Source organism: Nannobrachium achirus, assembly GCF_963921795.1.
Source record: "Nannobrachium achirus genome assembly, chromosome: 14".
Lineage (NCBI taxonomy): Eukaryota > Metazoa > Chordata > Actinopteri > Myctophiformes > Myctophidae > Nannobrachium > Nannobrachium achirus.
Genome location: NC_137821.1, coordinates 60009776 through 60024764, shown reverse-complemented (window position 1 = coordinate 60024764; position 14989 = coordinate 60009776).

The window sequence follows — 14989 nt, the reverse complement described above, 5'->3', positions numbered from 1 at the left end:
TACATACTGCGAGTGGGAAACTCGTGTCCCTTCCCCGACAGGTAAGTTGAATGCAATGTCAACAGGAAGCCTGGGTTGCCTCCCAAACATTAATTCATAGGGACTGAATCCGGTGACCTCGTTCCTGGTGCAGTTGTAGGCATGTGTGAGCGGTTTAACAAAATCACGCCAGTGACTCTTCTCCTTCTCTTTCAGGGTACCCAACATGCCAAGAAGGGTGCGGTTGAACCGTTCAACCGGGTTGCCCCTCGGGTGATAGGGACTGGTTCTCACTTTCTTGATACCCGCGCTATGGCACAGAGTTCCCTAATTGTGTGAGATTCAAAATCCCTCCCCTGATCACTGTGCAGGCGTTCGGGAAACCCATAATGCACCAGAAACTGCTCCCACAGACACTTCGCAACAGTAGTAGCTTTTTGGTCTTTGGTAGGTATGGCTACTGCATATTTTGTAAAGTGGTCTGTGATGACCAGGATATCCTTGGTATTGTGGGAATCGGGCTCCAGCGATAGGAAATCCATGCAGACCAATTGCATTGGCCTACTTGTCTGGATATTGACCAGTGGTGCTGCTTTTTCAGGCGGAGTCTTTCTCCTAACGCACCGGCCACATGTCTTGACCTTGTGCTCAACATCAGCAGCCATTCGCGGCCAGTAAAATCTTGACCTTACTAAGTCAATGGTACGGTCTATGCCCATATGCCCCATGTCGTCATGGAGACACGTGAGTACAGTCGCTCTGAGGGACTCAGGAAGTATGAGCTGATAGACCGTTTTCTCTTCACTTTGACGCTTCCTGTATAGGAGACCATCTCGCATCTCGAGGCGTTTCCACTCCTTGAGCATCAGTTTTAGTTCAGGGGAGTTAGAACCGATGTTCCGGGGTACTTTGCCTCCAGATTCCAACAGCTGAAGGACATACTTAATGGCAGGGTCAGCTTCCTGTCGTTCTCTGAGGTCATCCTCACTGAAGATGGGGACTGTTACTTGACCCAATAGATCTTCGTCACTGTAGACGTCTGGGACAGCGTCGGCATTGAGAGCCAGAGATTCAACCAGCGTCATTGAAGGTAAGTCGTTGTCGGGTTCTTTTATTAGGAGTCGATTACATAGGGCTGTAACTGCATCTTCAGGTAAGTTTAGATGGTCAGGCGACGATGCTAGATGATGTGACGTGAACTGTTTTATTCTCTCTCTTTCTTCCAGTGAAGCGTCATCATCAACCAACATGCCATGGGGTCGCCTGGAGAGACCGTCAGCATCCTGATTGCTCTTTCCAGGTCTATACTTGAGGTTGAAATTGAACGTGGAGAGGGCTGCTAGCCAACGATAACTGGCAGAATCTAGCTTAGCTGAGGTGAGTATGTAGGTTAACGGATTGTTATCCGTTACCACAGTGAAGTTGTTACCGTAGAGATAATCTTGGAATTTCTCTAGGATTGACCATTTTAAAGCTAGAAACTCCAGCTTGTGCGCTGGATATCTTGCCTCACTAGAGGAAAGGCCCCTACTGGCATAGGCAATGACCCTTGATTGGCCGTCCTGCTCCTGGTATAAAGCAGCACCTAAACCAGTAGTACTGGCATCCGTATGCAGTGTGTAGGGGAGCTTTGCATTTGCGAACCCCAGGATGGGAGAGGATGTCAGCTTCCCTATGATGCATTCAAAGGCTGCCTGACAAGCAGGTGTCCATCGTTCAGCGAACGGCTCTTTCGGGTTGAAGTATTTCCCTTTACAGATCGTCACCTTCTCGCCTTTTCTGAGAGGTGGGTAGCCAGATGTAAGATCGTTTAATGGCTTCACTATTTTAGAATAGTCCTTGACGAAGCGACGGTAATAGCCGGCAAAGCCTAAGAAGCTTCTCAAGTCTTTTAGGGTTTGGGGTCTTGGCCACGTTTTCAGTGCGACAACTTTCTCGGGGTCGGTTTCGACACCATCTCTTGAGACGATATGTCCGAGGTATCGTACGGACGTTTGAAAGAATCTGCACTTCTCGGGAGAGAGCTTGAGACCATACTCTCGTAGCCGTTGGAGAACGTGCAGAAGTCTGGCCTCGTGTTCCTCCAGAGATGCAGAGAACACAATGAGATCATCCAGAAAGACGAGTACCTCCTTCAGGTTAATGTCACCCATGCATCTCTCCATTAGGCGCTGAAATGTACTCGGCGCGTTGGTTATCCCCTGGGGCATCCGGTTGAACTCCCAAAACCCCAGGGGACAGACAAAGGCAGTCTTGGCTTTGTCACTCTCTTCCATGCCAATCTGGTAATATCCGGACTTGAGGTCCATCACCGAAAACCATTGTGACCCGGTGAGGGCGGAGAATGCTTCTTCGAGGTTTGGTAACGCATAAGCATCCTTTATGGTTTGCGTGTTTAGCTTACGGTAATCAATACAAAGACGGACATCACCATTCTTTTTCTTTACCACGACTATGGGTGAAGAGTAGGGGGACTCGGACTCCCGTATCACACCAGCTTCCAGCAGTGTTTTAAGTAGGGATGTCAAAAATGGACCTTTATCAAAATCGATTATTCTATAGCAATATTCGAATATTATTCGAAAATCGAAAATTAATTATTATTATTATTTTTTTATTATTATTATTATTATTATTTTTTTTTACTGGATTTCAATGCACATTTACCTATGTACAACATGGCTCTTCAGGTAATTGGTAGCCTAACTACTACTCTTCATCTTTCTTTTTAGTGTGCCAGTGTACTGTTCACCTAATCTCTCAAGAACAGATTCTGTGATGCTTTACAATACAGAGGGCACTGTTTTCCCTTTTCTTTGATGATGGCCACCAAGTACCAAACAATCAAGCCTGAATCAATCACACCTGTGTCTGAGACAGGAGGGGAGTGTGTAGCAGGCAGCTGCCACTCTGCTGTGCTCCTTCACTCTACACAGTTTACAGTTGGTGCTGGTGTGAATAATAAATCAATGGCCATTTACTATTATCATTAATACTATTGTTAGCCTATATTCTATATTTTGTTTGAAACTAACTAACTAAGCCAAAAAATAGTATTAAAAAAAAATAATAATAATAATATTTTTTCGATTTTCGATTATGAAATATTAAAATCGAATATTGATTAATGGAACGAATATTCGAAAATCGATTATTCGGTGACATCCCTAGTTTTAAGGTGTCTCCTCACAGCCTCATAGTCATTGGGATGTATGGGTCTTGAGCGTTGTTTAAAAGGGGTTTCATCCTTCAGTTTGATATGATGTTTGACTTTAGTGGCATGACCAAAATCAAGGTCATGATGTGCGAAAACATCAGAATAACCATTGAGTTTCTCTGTGATTCTCCTTTTCCATTCCTCTGACAAAGGGGACTTGCCGAAGTCAAACGTCAGAGTGTCGTTTGTAGACTGACTCTGGGGAGAAGTAGTACTACAACAGTTAACAGTGGCAGCGGTCTTGTCAGGTAAGTTACTTTTTTCAACAATTTTATCAGGAGCATGCAGTTCTGCTACAACACAGTTTGTGGGTAGTGTTATGTCATGGTCTGTCTCGTTTCTCAGCCAAACAGACAACTTGTGCTGGGGCTGCTGTGGCAGAGTGATGAGGCAACAGTCAACAAAAATGCCACCAGGTAAGACAGACTTCCTTGGCTGCTCCAGAACTGCCCATTTCTCTGTATTAGCAGGATTGACATTGACCTGGCCTTCCACAGGTACTTTCTCATGTGCAGGAATAACTTGTTGTGGTTTTCCTTTAAGTGTCATTAGGCCTATTTTGCCTGTGGCTTTTAGCTTTTGTCTGAATTCAAGTGCACTAAGTATTTGTTTGTAGCCATGAACAGTTGGAGTGGGCTTTAGAGTGTCGTGTTGGCACTGTTCATCATACAACACATCAAGTAAGTTGGTCCCTATCAGAACAGGTAAGTCACTGTTGGAGCGCAGATCAGGGACAACTAATGCTAAAGTGGTTACTTCGTGTGCACTATCAATAAAGTCTTTAGGAAAACCAATACTGACTTCCACATAGCCAAGGTATGGAACGGACTGACCGTTAGCACCCTCTACATCAAGGAGATTGAACGGCTGGATTGGCTGTTCAGACAGGTGCTCTGTGTAGAATGACTTCGATATTGTGGTCACCTGAGACCCGGTGTCAAGAAGGCAGTTGCACTTTACTCCCGACACAGTCACATCGCTAATGCATTTGTTACCAATTAGCCCTTTTGGTATTTTAGATTGGTGCTTTGTGCTGTGTGAGTAACTTGAAACAGTGTGTTCAACATCTGGTTTGGGACTACTGTTAGTCTTTGTTCCTGTTTGTCCCTCAACAGGAACAGGATTCAGTTTAAAGTTGCCTGGTTTCTTTCTTCCCACAGCCTCTGTTTCTCTCTGAGGTCTTTGCGTTTAGCCTCAACAACCTCAGGATTAGGCTCATTGGGACAGGATGGGGCCATATGTCCGTCTTCGCCACAGTTAAAACAATACCACGGCCGCGGTTTCTTGTTGCCTTTTCGCACAGCACGTGGTGGTGTCTCCGCAGACTCTGTCTCAGACTCTTTTGCCTTGGGTTTCTTTGGCTTGGCGACCTTGGTGGTAGCCTCTGAAGATTCACCCATAGACGCTTTCAGAGTTGCCAACTGGGCTTGGAGTTGTGCAAGTTGTTTTTGTAATTTCTCATTAGAGTTGTCTTGTACAGCAGATGCTGCTGTGGCTTTCTCATCTGTGTCAGAGTACACATTCACAGTGTTAGACTGCACTTTAGCTTTTTGAAATCCAACATGCTGCTTCATACGGCGGTATTTGGCAGCTTGTTTGTCTTCCTCAGTTCGTACTAAGAGCAACAGCTCAGAGAATGAGGGTGGGGAATCCTTCTGCAGCTGGGACAGCTGAAGGTGAGTGATTAAACTGTTGTCAAAGCATCCCCTGCAGAACTGTTTCAGCAGGTGCCGGTCTGCGTCGATGGCGGCAATGCCATTCTTCTTGACTACTTTGCTCAATATTGACTGTAGGCGATGTAAGTAAGCAGATGCTTTTTCACCAGGCTCTGCGTCTGTGGTAAGGAATGCAGCGAATAGCTCATCAACATCATCCACAGTGCCGAAGGCTGAGTCAAGAACACGCAGGTACTCACGGGGGCTCGACTGAGGACCCAGATGCTTCACAACGTTCACAGCTGGAGGAAGGAGACTTTCTACTATCCTTCTGACCACTTGTTTGTCAGGGATTGTGGTATCACTGAAGTAGAAATCGACATTACTTCGCCAAGTGTCATAATCAACTTCCAGGCTGGGGCAAGGAGTTTTTCCGGAGAAAGGCCTCAACCTGGCGTGCTGTGTTGCAGACATGTCACTGCTTTTTACAATATGCTCAACGACCACTCTTTGAACTTCAGGTGTGCTAATTTGAGCAGTTGACAGCTGGAAGGGTGATCTGGCACCACTAGGTAGGGTCTGTTGGAGTGGAGTCGGAAAATGATCAGCATTCACATTTAAGCGAGTGGTGGAGTGAGTTGGTGTCTGGGCATTCACCGGTACAATTCTACTTTTCTGAGGAGTAGAGGATGGGGTTTTGTGCACAACAACCTCACCCAATCGATCTGGACGGTTCTGTTCAATTCTGGCCAACTCCTCTCGCAGCACTTTTTCGAAGTTTGTGCCACTCAATTTAGCAACGCCTTGCAGCTGAGAAAGGTAGGTTTGGGTTAAACATGAACTAGCATTAGTAGCATAAATGCTAGACAAAAGTTGCACACAGTGAGTAATGTTGGGATCTGAAGAAGGTTTGTTAAGTGGTAAAACACTCTCGATTGCTTCAATAGCTTCACCAAATTTAAACTCAACCACAGCTGTGTTCTGAAAAACAGCATCTGTACTGTCAATGTGAAGCACTCTTTCAATGGACCCGTATTGTTTCAAAAAATCAATGGCCTCTTCATCTACATCAGTACCAGATAAACCACTCAGTAGTACTGAATTGGGCACCTTAATGTTTGCAGATCGAATGGCTTCCATGTTGCATAAAGTGTACAGCCAGAGATATTATTAATTGTGAACAAAAGTGCCAGAGCTGTTCTACTGTATACTGTACAATATCAATTAAGAATCACTGCTCCTGGCTAGGCTCGCCACTTTGTGTAGCACCCCTACTCTGGTACGGGCTAGTGTAGCAGGGGTTAGCTAACTTATTTCTAGGTCCTGAGCAGATAGGTGAAAGACTCACACTGAGACTGTAGGGACTGTACATTTGACCACAGAACAGCTGCTGGCAGATTTATTGCACAAGTTGCCAACAATAAACATGAACAGTGAACAGTATAATATTTAAATTGAAAATAGAAAATACCCCCAAAAATAAAATAAAATAGAGCTCTTTGTAGTTTTAGAAAAATAGAAAAATGAATTGTCCTTCGGAAAATAGTGCACTCTACCCGGGTAGTAAAAGTAGAAAACACTTGTGTACTCCTTGTTTTGAATCTTGAGTATTCCTTATTTGACTCAATACTTGCAACTCTGGTGAGTGAATCAGCTCAGTTCAGTTCAGTCACTGCAGAACCTCAGAACCGATGCAGTGTGGCCACCACTGCATCCAAACGCTCCTCCTGCAGATCTTCTTCACTGGGTATTAGCTCGCCATCTCAATCAGGGTTGAAACCAGAGTTCCACCAGGACACAAAAAACAATCTGTACATAGTACAGAATGAATAGAATCAGTTAGAATACTATTTTCTCAGTTGTTTCTCTCCATATGGTACCATATTAACTTCTCTTCTTTATAAATCAAATCAGTAACTCATTTTTAACCATTACTCATGGATAGGAGTACTGTTCTGTTCACATTGTGCTCTGTCTGTCAGACAGACAGACATGAACAGTAACACTGATTGGCAAAACCACATTATGACAGCTTCACCTTTTTAACAGCTTCATCTTTTTCCAAACAAAATAAATGAATGAAATTACATCCATTAAAGGATTTTTATCTGTTTATCTTGTTACCTTTTTACCTTAAACCATGAACTGTAAATTCACTGTTTTTAATCACCATGAAATGAAATGAATTGCATTTTTAACTGCATCAAATACATACATGAAATGCACATATTGTTCCCCTTTAACATCATGAAATGCATAAAAGTGCTCCCTTTTAGCAGCATAGCATGACTGCAGTTCTACTGCATTGGGCTGAACACAGTAACATCACCAAAATCTTCCTCAAACCAAAACAAATAATTGCAAGGTATCACAATATAAAATGTAAACTTCTCCAACAATATAACATCACTCCAATTGGTTTTTATATGATATATTTACACCTTGTGTTGTTTTCTGTAAAACATCCACTCATTGTTCACAAAATGGCTGCTGCCATGTTGGCACACACAACAACAACAACAACTTACTGGAGTTCTTCAGCAACAAAACACAGAAACTGGAACAGGAACAGGGATCACACAAGCAGCACTGGATGCACTGCTCATAGGAGTGCTTTTTAGCAAGATTTGTACAGAAACAAAGCTTAATTCTTTTGTTTTCAAAAACGAGCAGGAGCTCTCTCTGTCTGTCTTCACTCAAGCAGGTTCAGTGCAGAATGACCGGATTCACCGGAGATTGCGCCCTCTAGTGGTCAACATGTGCATAGGTGTTGAATTGGACCACACATTTAACCCTTTAGTTACAGCAAAATGCATTGAAACCATAAAATGACAGAAATGACAGAAAAAGAATTAGTGACACCTTATAGGGGTTACAACTGCATACTGCATTTTATTATTCTTGTCACAAAACAACATAATGTGAACTTTCTAATAACTGCCCTGTAACTGTAACAACCTAAAAAAGGGAGTTGTCAATAAAAAAAATATATATTTATTAAAATCATACCTGCACATTGTCCCATGTCACAGAGTATGTACAGATGTTCTTGGGAGGTGAGCCAGTCAACGATAGCCTCCTTCTGAGTGGTACTGTCTGAAAATGTACACTCTGTTGTAAAACGTAATATGGCAAACAAACCCCATAGCAATGTGAACTTTAAAAAACTATTATTAAAAATAATAGAAATGCTGTCTTACAGTTTGTGGCTATTTTAAAAACTAGGAGACTGTTTAATATGTCTGTTTCTTTATTTAAAGCCCAGATTTGAATGATATTTTGTTAATGTAAGTTAGACTAATAGGTAACTCTGCCATTTCTTTCCATTCCTTCATCTTATCAGCATGGCCTAGTCGTAGCCTATCTACGGTAGTCCTTGCACCTTTGACTCCAAGGGATAAACCCATATGGTTGAGGGTTTTGATCACCTTCTGGCTGCAGCCCTCCTTCCACATTTCTATTCCCATGCAAGTCTGAATGAAATTGTTGGTTAGTCTGCGTGCTGTGTATAGTGCCATCGACAGCGCCATTCCTGTCCTTTTATCCACCATTGCTTTATCCTCTCTGAAAAGCAGTTAATATTTAAAATTAGTTAATAAAGTGAAAATTAGTTCTCAAAGTGTGGATAAAAGCGAGAGAGAACACACACAATCTCTCTCTCTCTCACAAAGGAAATAAAGGTTGTGGTCTCCAGGCTGTTATCATTAGAGCTCATCTTCTTGTAACAAAAGCCCTCCCATATGCGCACACACACACACACACACACACACACACACACACACACACACACACACACACACACACACACACACACACACACACACACACACACAGGAAAATCAAATGAATTTAGGAAACAAACATACTTGATGTATCTTCCTTTAGTCCTGGGACGTGCTCTTGTTGCCACTGTAAGCCTGGATCTGCTCTTCGTAATAAGACGTGAATGATACCTTGTTCGCTTCACTCTTACTAATAGTCTCCTTGAAACAGCTCTCCTTGAGAGATAATGACATGTTTGCTATTAATGCTTAGGCTTGTTTGGGGACGCTGTATAACACACACACACAAACACACACACACACACACACACACACACACACACACACACACACACACACACACACACACACACACACACACACACACACACACACACAGACACTTAATATTACACTTTTATTACTTGGGTTTTTCCACAGGTTCTTGGGTTGGTGGGAATGTGGCCCTCAGACATGCCATCAGGAGTGGTGCCTCTCTGTCTGCCCAGTCTAATGCAGCATCCCATGTGAAAGTAGACATTTCCTTTGGGTCTGCCTTTTTTTGGAAGGGGCTATTCTTATCCTGAGCCAGAATCTTTCTCTGTGTGTAGTAATATTGATTAGTAAAAACACAAATAGAAATGCACATTTAAATCAGCATCCAATAAATGTCAGCCATAACTTACCTCCTTAGAAACAGCTTGACTGCAGACTTTTATCATGATGCCTGACAGGTGACCTTATAAAGGTACGAAAAGCAAGATAATAGTTGTACAAAATACCCATAGCCTTAATTAATTTAGAGCAGGCATGCTTTAGGCACCCTTTTGTTAGGACCTAATTTATTTTAGTTAAGGCTCCTGTGAGGGCACCTATAGAGCCACTAGGACCCAATCCTATGACCTACAGAAAGCAGCTATACACAGACATCACCATATAAGAATGTGTTCTTGAGGAAGTGAGTTGTTTTGGCTGTACAGTGCAATAATGTTTCATGGGGTTACAGTTCACTGTGTCAGAATGAATCTGTGTGTGGTGTAAATAGTTCGTTTTTGTAACTATCTGCTAGCTAAACTTTAGTGCCTGGGCTAACAGGACTTAGCCTAGCCTGGGTGTGGGTGCATGCTACTGTAGGTCTATGCTCATGGCTCATCTCAGTAAGATGCTATCTTGTGTGTTATATATTATTAAGTGATATCCTTATTGTTGTTCTGTATTTTTCAGATACCATTCATTCTGTGATTGTTTGTGTCTGCCTACTAAAAGTCTACATAAAGAAATATAAACTGCCACCAAGTGTCATCATTAAACTCTCTGACCGGAGCCCTGTGGTGGGCATTACCTCAAACCCTTCAAATATACAGTCCTTTTATAAGTTATAATTTTCACATGGTCCATTCGAGCCGGAGGCTTCACTCACCACAGCAAGATGGCACAAGATGGTGACTCAAAAAGGATAAGACATATACCATCCCACCTACAACCGTACCAGGTCAACCTTCCCCATTCTCTACTGCCACCTCCAGTCCCAACCAGCATGCAGACAGTGCAAGGGGACCCCCTAACAGACCAACACTCAGCGATGACAAGGTACTCAAGTGGGCAGTATGGACTAGACACTCTAATTGATCTCAACCCAAATATAGCATATCCTAACTCCCTATCATACAATCAGTCACCTAGAAGCTCGCAAGATGAGGAGGAAGAGATGCATGAGATCTCCACCTGTAGCAATGCTATGTCTCCCTTTCATCAGAGACAGCAGTATCTGCCCCCTATTCATACCCTCCACCACCTCTCACCGGTGGTCAGACCCGAGAATTTACACATATCTTTTACTGCCCCACCAAACGCAGTACACCCTCAACAGCACGTCATGTCTGACCAGTTAGCTCAACTGTCCATTCACCAATGCCAGAGCTCAACCAATCAAACGTCAGCAGCCCCAGTGACAACGCCCATTACAGCATCGCTACATGCCAGTCAAACCTCCCTCTTATCAGTGGCCACGCATGGCCCACCTATTCCGGCTTCACAGCAGCACCATGGGCCCACTTCACCGCAGCACCATGGTTCCACTTCACCGCAGCACCAGGGGCCCACTTCACCGCAGCACCAGGGGCCCACTTCACCGCAGCAACAGGGGCCCACTTCACCGCAGCACCAGGGGCCCACTTCACCGCAGCACCAGGGGCCCACTTCACCGCAGCACCAGGGGCCCACTTCACCGCAGCACCAGGGGCCCGGGCCCACTTCACCGCAGCAACAGGGGCCCACTTCACCGCAGCAACAGGGGCCCACCTCACTGCAGAACCAGGGGCCCACTTCAACGCAGCACCAGGGGCCCACCTCACTGCAGCACCAGGGGCCCACCTCACTGCAGCACCAGGGGCCCACTTCAACGCAGCACCAGGGGCTCACCACACTGCAATACCAGGGGCCCCCTTCACCGCAGCACCCAGGGCCAACTTCACTGCAACACCAGCACCAGGTGCCCTCTCCACTACAGCATCAGATGTCTGCTTCACTGCAGCACCAGACACCTGCCCTCAAGCCAGTGTACCAGCTGCATCCAACACCAGCCTCTCAGCCAGTGTACCAGCCGCATCCCATGCCAGCCTCTCAGCCAGCGTACCAGCCGCATCCAACGCTAGCCTCGCAGCCAGCGTACCAGACACCAGTCACTCATCCAGCATACCAGACACCAGTCACTCATCCAGCGTACCAGACACCAGTCACTCATCCAGTTTACCAGACACCAGTCACTCATCCAGCGTACCAGACACCAGTCACTCATCCAGTTTACCAGACACCAGTCACTCATCCAGCTTACCAGACACCAGTCACTCATCCAGCGTACCAGACACCAGTCACTCATCCAGTTTACCAGACACCAGTCACTCATCCAGCTTACCAGACACCAGTCACTCATCCAGCTTACCAGACACCAGTCACTCATCCAGCGTACCAGACACCAGTCACTCATCCAGTGTACCAGACACCAGTCACTCACCCAGCGTACCAGACACCAGTCACTCATCCAGCGTACCAGACACCAGTCACTCATCCAGCGTACCAGACACCAGTCACTCAGCTAGCGTACCAGCCGCATCCAACGCCAGTCACTCAGCCAGCGTACCAGCCGCATCCAACACCAGTCACTCAGCCAGCGTACCAGCCGCATCCAACACCAGTCACTCAGCCAGCGTACCAGTCGCATCCAATGCCAGTCTCCCTGCCAGCGTACCAGCCGCACCTGACGCCAGCCTTCCTGCCAGCGTACCAGACGCCAGCCTCCCTGTCAGTGTACCAGCCACACCAGACGCCAGCCTTCCTGCCAGCGTACCAGACGCCAGCCTCCCTGCCAGCGTACCAGACGCCAGCCTCCCTGCCAGCGTACCAGACGCCAGCCTCCCTGCCAGCGTACCAGACGCCAGCCTCCCTGCCAGCATACCAGACGCCAGCCTCTCAGCCAGCGTACCGGACGCCAGCCTCTCAGCCAGCGTACCAGACGCCAGCCTCTCAGCCAGCGTACCAGACGCCAGCCTCTCAGCCAGCGTACCAGACGCCAGCCTCTCAGCCAGCGTACCAGACGCCAGCCTCTCAGCCAGCGTACCAGACGCCTGCCTCCCTGCCAGCGTACCAGACGCCAGCCTCTCAGCCAGCGTACCAGACGCCTGCCTCCCTGCCAGCGTACCAGACGCCAGCCTCTCAGCCAGCGTACCAGACGCCAGCCTCCCTGCCAGCGTACCAGACGCCAGCCTCTCAGCCAGCGTACCAGACGCCAGCCTCTCAGCCAACGTACCAGACGCCTGCCTCCCTGCCAGCGTACCAGACGCCAGCCTCTCAGCCAGCGTACCAGCACCACCAGCCGACACCCTCTGCGCAGCCAGACTACCAATACCACCAGCTACCAGCCTCTGCAAAACTGTCCCACCAACACCAGCAGCCGGCAGCCTCCACGCGGCCTGCTCTCCAGCAGCACCAGATCTCAGCTGCAGCACCACCAGTTTACCAGCCACTATGGCCCATGGCATCCCCTTCACAATACCTTCCTGATCCGATGTTTAGTCAGCTTCCACCAACTGCACATGTCATCCAGGCGTACCAGCCAGGCGGTGTACCACCAGTCCAGCCAGTTCCTGTCCCAGCACTTCCAAACTTGTCAACCGACAGTGAAAGAGAGTTTGCAGACCTCAAGATGGCATTAGATCACCTTCTGAACAATCACACCGAGCTATCAGAACACTACAAGTACAGAGTACTGATGGAACACTTGTTGTTGGACGAAGCCCGGCTGATAGCACAGGCCTGTCGCCACCATTCCCAGCCATACACTGAAGCCATGAAAGCCTTGCAGTGTCAATATGGCCAACCGCATCAACTGGCCCAGAGTGAAATAGCCACAATCCTGAACCTGCCTGATGTTAAAGACGGCGACTCAAAGGCATTTCAGAGTTTTGCCCTCAGCATCAATCTGCTAGTTGGTATGCTGACATCACTTGAGGGCCCTCAGGGCACTGAACTGACTTGTACGGGCCACGTAGATCGGCTGCTTAGTAAACTCCCCAAACACTCCAGAGACAGCTTCATTGAGCATCTCCAGGTTAGAGGGAGACTGCAGACCAACCGTCTGAACCCCTACAATCTAAATGACTTGTCAGAGTGGCTAAGCGTAAAGGCTGCAGCACAGCGCCTGTCCGCCAAGATGGTGCAGCGTTACCATACAGCAAGGCAACAAGGCCTACAAAGGGAACAGCAGCCTATTAACAGGCCGAGGGTTCAGTCTACAATAGTCTACCATGGTGGTGAGCAGACAGACGTCCAGGAGGACCAGCCTAGTTTGACCACTCACGCACCAAAACACAATGGGAAGTTCAAACCCCTTTGCATCTACTGCCGCAGTGAAGAACACTACTTGTCTCAGTGCCCTGAGATACGAGAGTGTCCACCAGAGGAGATTATTCAATGGATAAAAAAGGGTAAGAGATGCTGGAAATGTGGACGCACCAATCATAGGTACCAAGAATGCACACTTAAGAAGCCCTGCGGAGAATGCGATGAAGTGCATCTCAGGGTTCTTCACAGCATCTCCACACAAGGCCCCTCTATCTTACATGCCACATCAGCACAGAACCAAGTCTACCTCACAAACTCCAATCCAACAGGAAGAGTATACCTGAAGATTGTGCCTGTACTGCTGCGGAACGGCGAAAGATCACTTGAGACGTACGGCATCCTTGATGATGGTGCGGAGCGGACTATCCTCCTTTCGGCTGCAGCGAAGCACCTTAATCTTCAGGGGAAAAGGGAGTCATTGGCCCTGAGGACGATCCGGCCTGATGTCGCTCACATAACTGGCTCATCCGTTGACTTCCAGCTGTCTCCTATAGCCAGACCAGAAGAGTGCTACAACATCACAGGGGCATTCACTGCCAACCGTTTAGCCTTGGCTAAACAGTCATACCCCGTAGAGGAACTACGGAAACGCTATCAACACTTGAAAGGGATTCCCCTACAGCCCTTTGAACGAATTCAGCCACTCATCTTGATTGGCGCAGATTACAACAGTCTAATCACAGCCAAAGAGCCAATCAGACTCGGCCCAAATGGGGGTCCAGCAGCTGTGCATACTCGGCTCGGGTGGGCCCTACAAGGACCAGACAGCTTGCTGCAGTGCCAAGTGCCGACTCAACAAGGTTTCCTGACAACCCTTAGCTCACCACCGGAGGACATCAACCAGTCGCCCTCACAGAAGGCTTTGGTGAAGACAACTCATCAGTCCCTTCACGGGGCGGCAACTCCAGATTGGAAGCTGCCTGAGACAGATTACGAGTCATCAAATGTCGCCAACCCAGACCCGGTGACACCCACGATGCTCATGGGGCGGCGAGTGGCTTCCTTTACTCAGGCTGTCGATGCTACAAACCCACTATTGAAACGACATCGGCACTACAGCCCAGTGTCCTACCTCTCAAAGCTGCCAGCTACTCAAAGGACGAAGACAGCTAAAAGACTGAAACAGCTAGGGACATTTTGTTCTTTTCATATTAGTCCTACTAATCTGGGGGCGGCTGTACAAAATACCCATAGCCTTAATTAATTTAGAGCAGGCATGCTTTAGGCACCCCGCCACTAGGACCCAATCCTATGACCTACAGAAAGCAGCTATACACAGACATCACCATATAAGAATGTGTTCTTGAGGAAGTGAGTTGTTTTGGCTGTACAGTGCAATAATGTTTCATGGGGTTACAGTTCACTGTGTCAGAATGAATCTGTGTGTGGTGTAAATAGTTCGTTTTTGTAACTATCTGCTAGCTAAACTTTAGTGCCTGGGCTAACAGGACTTAGCCTAGCCTGGGTGTGGGTGCATG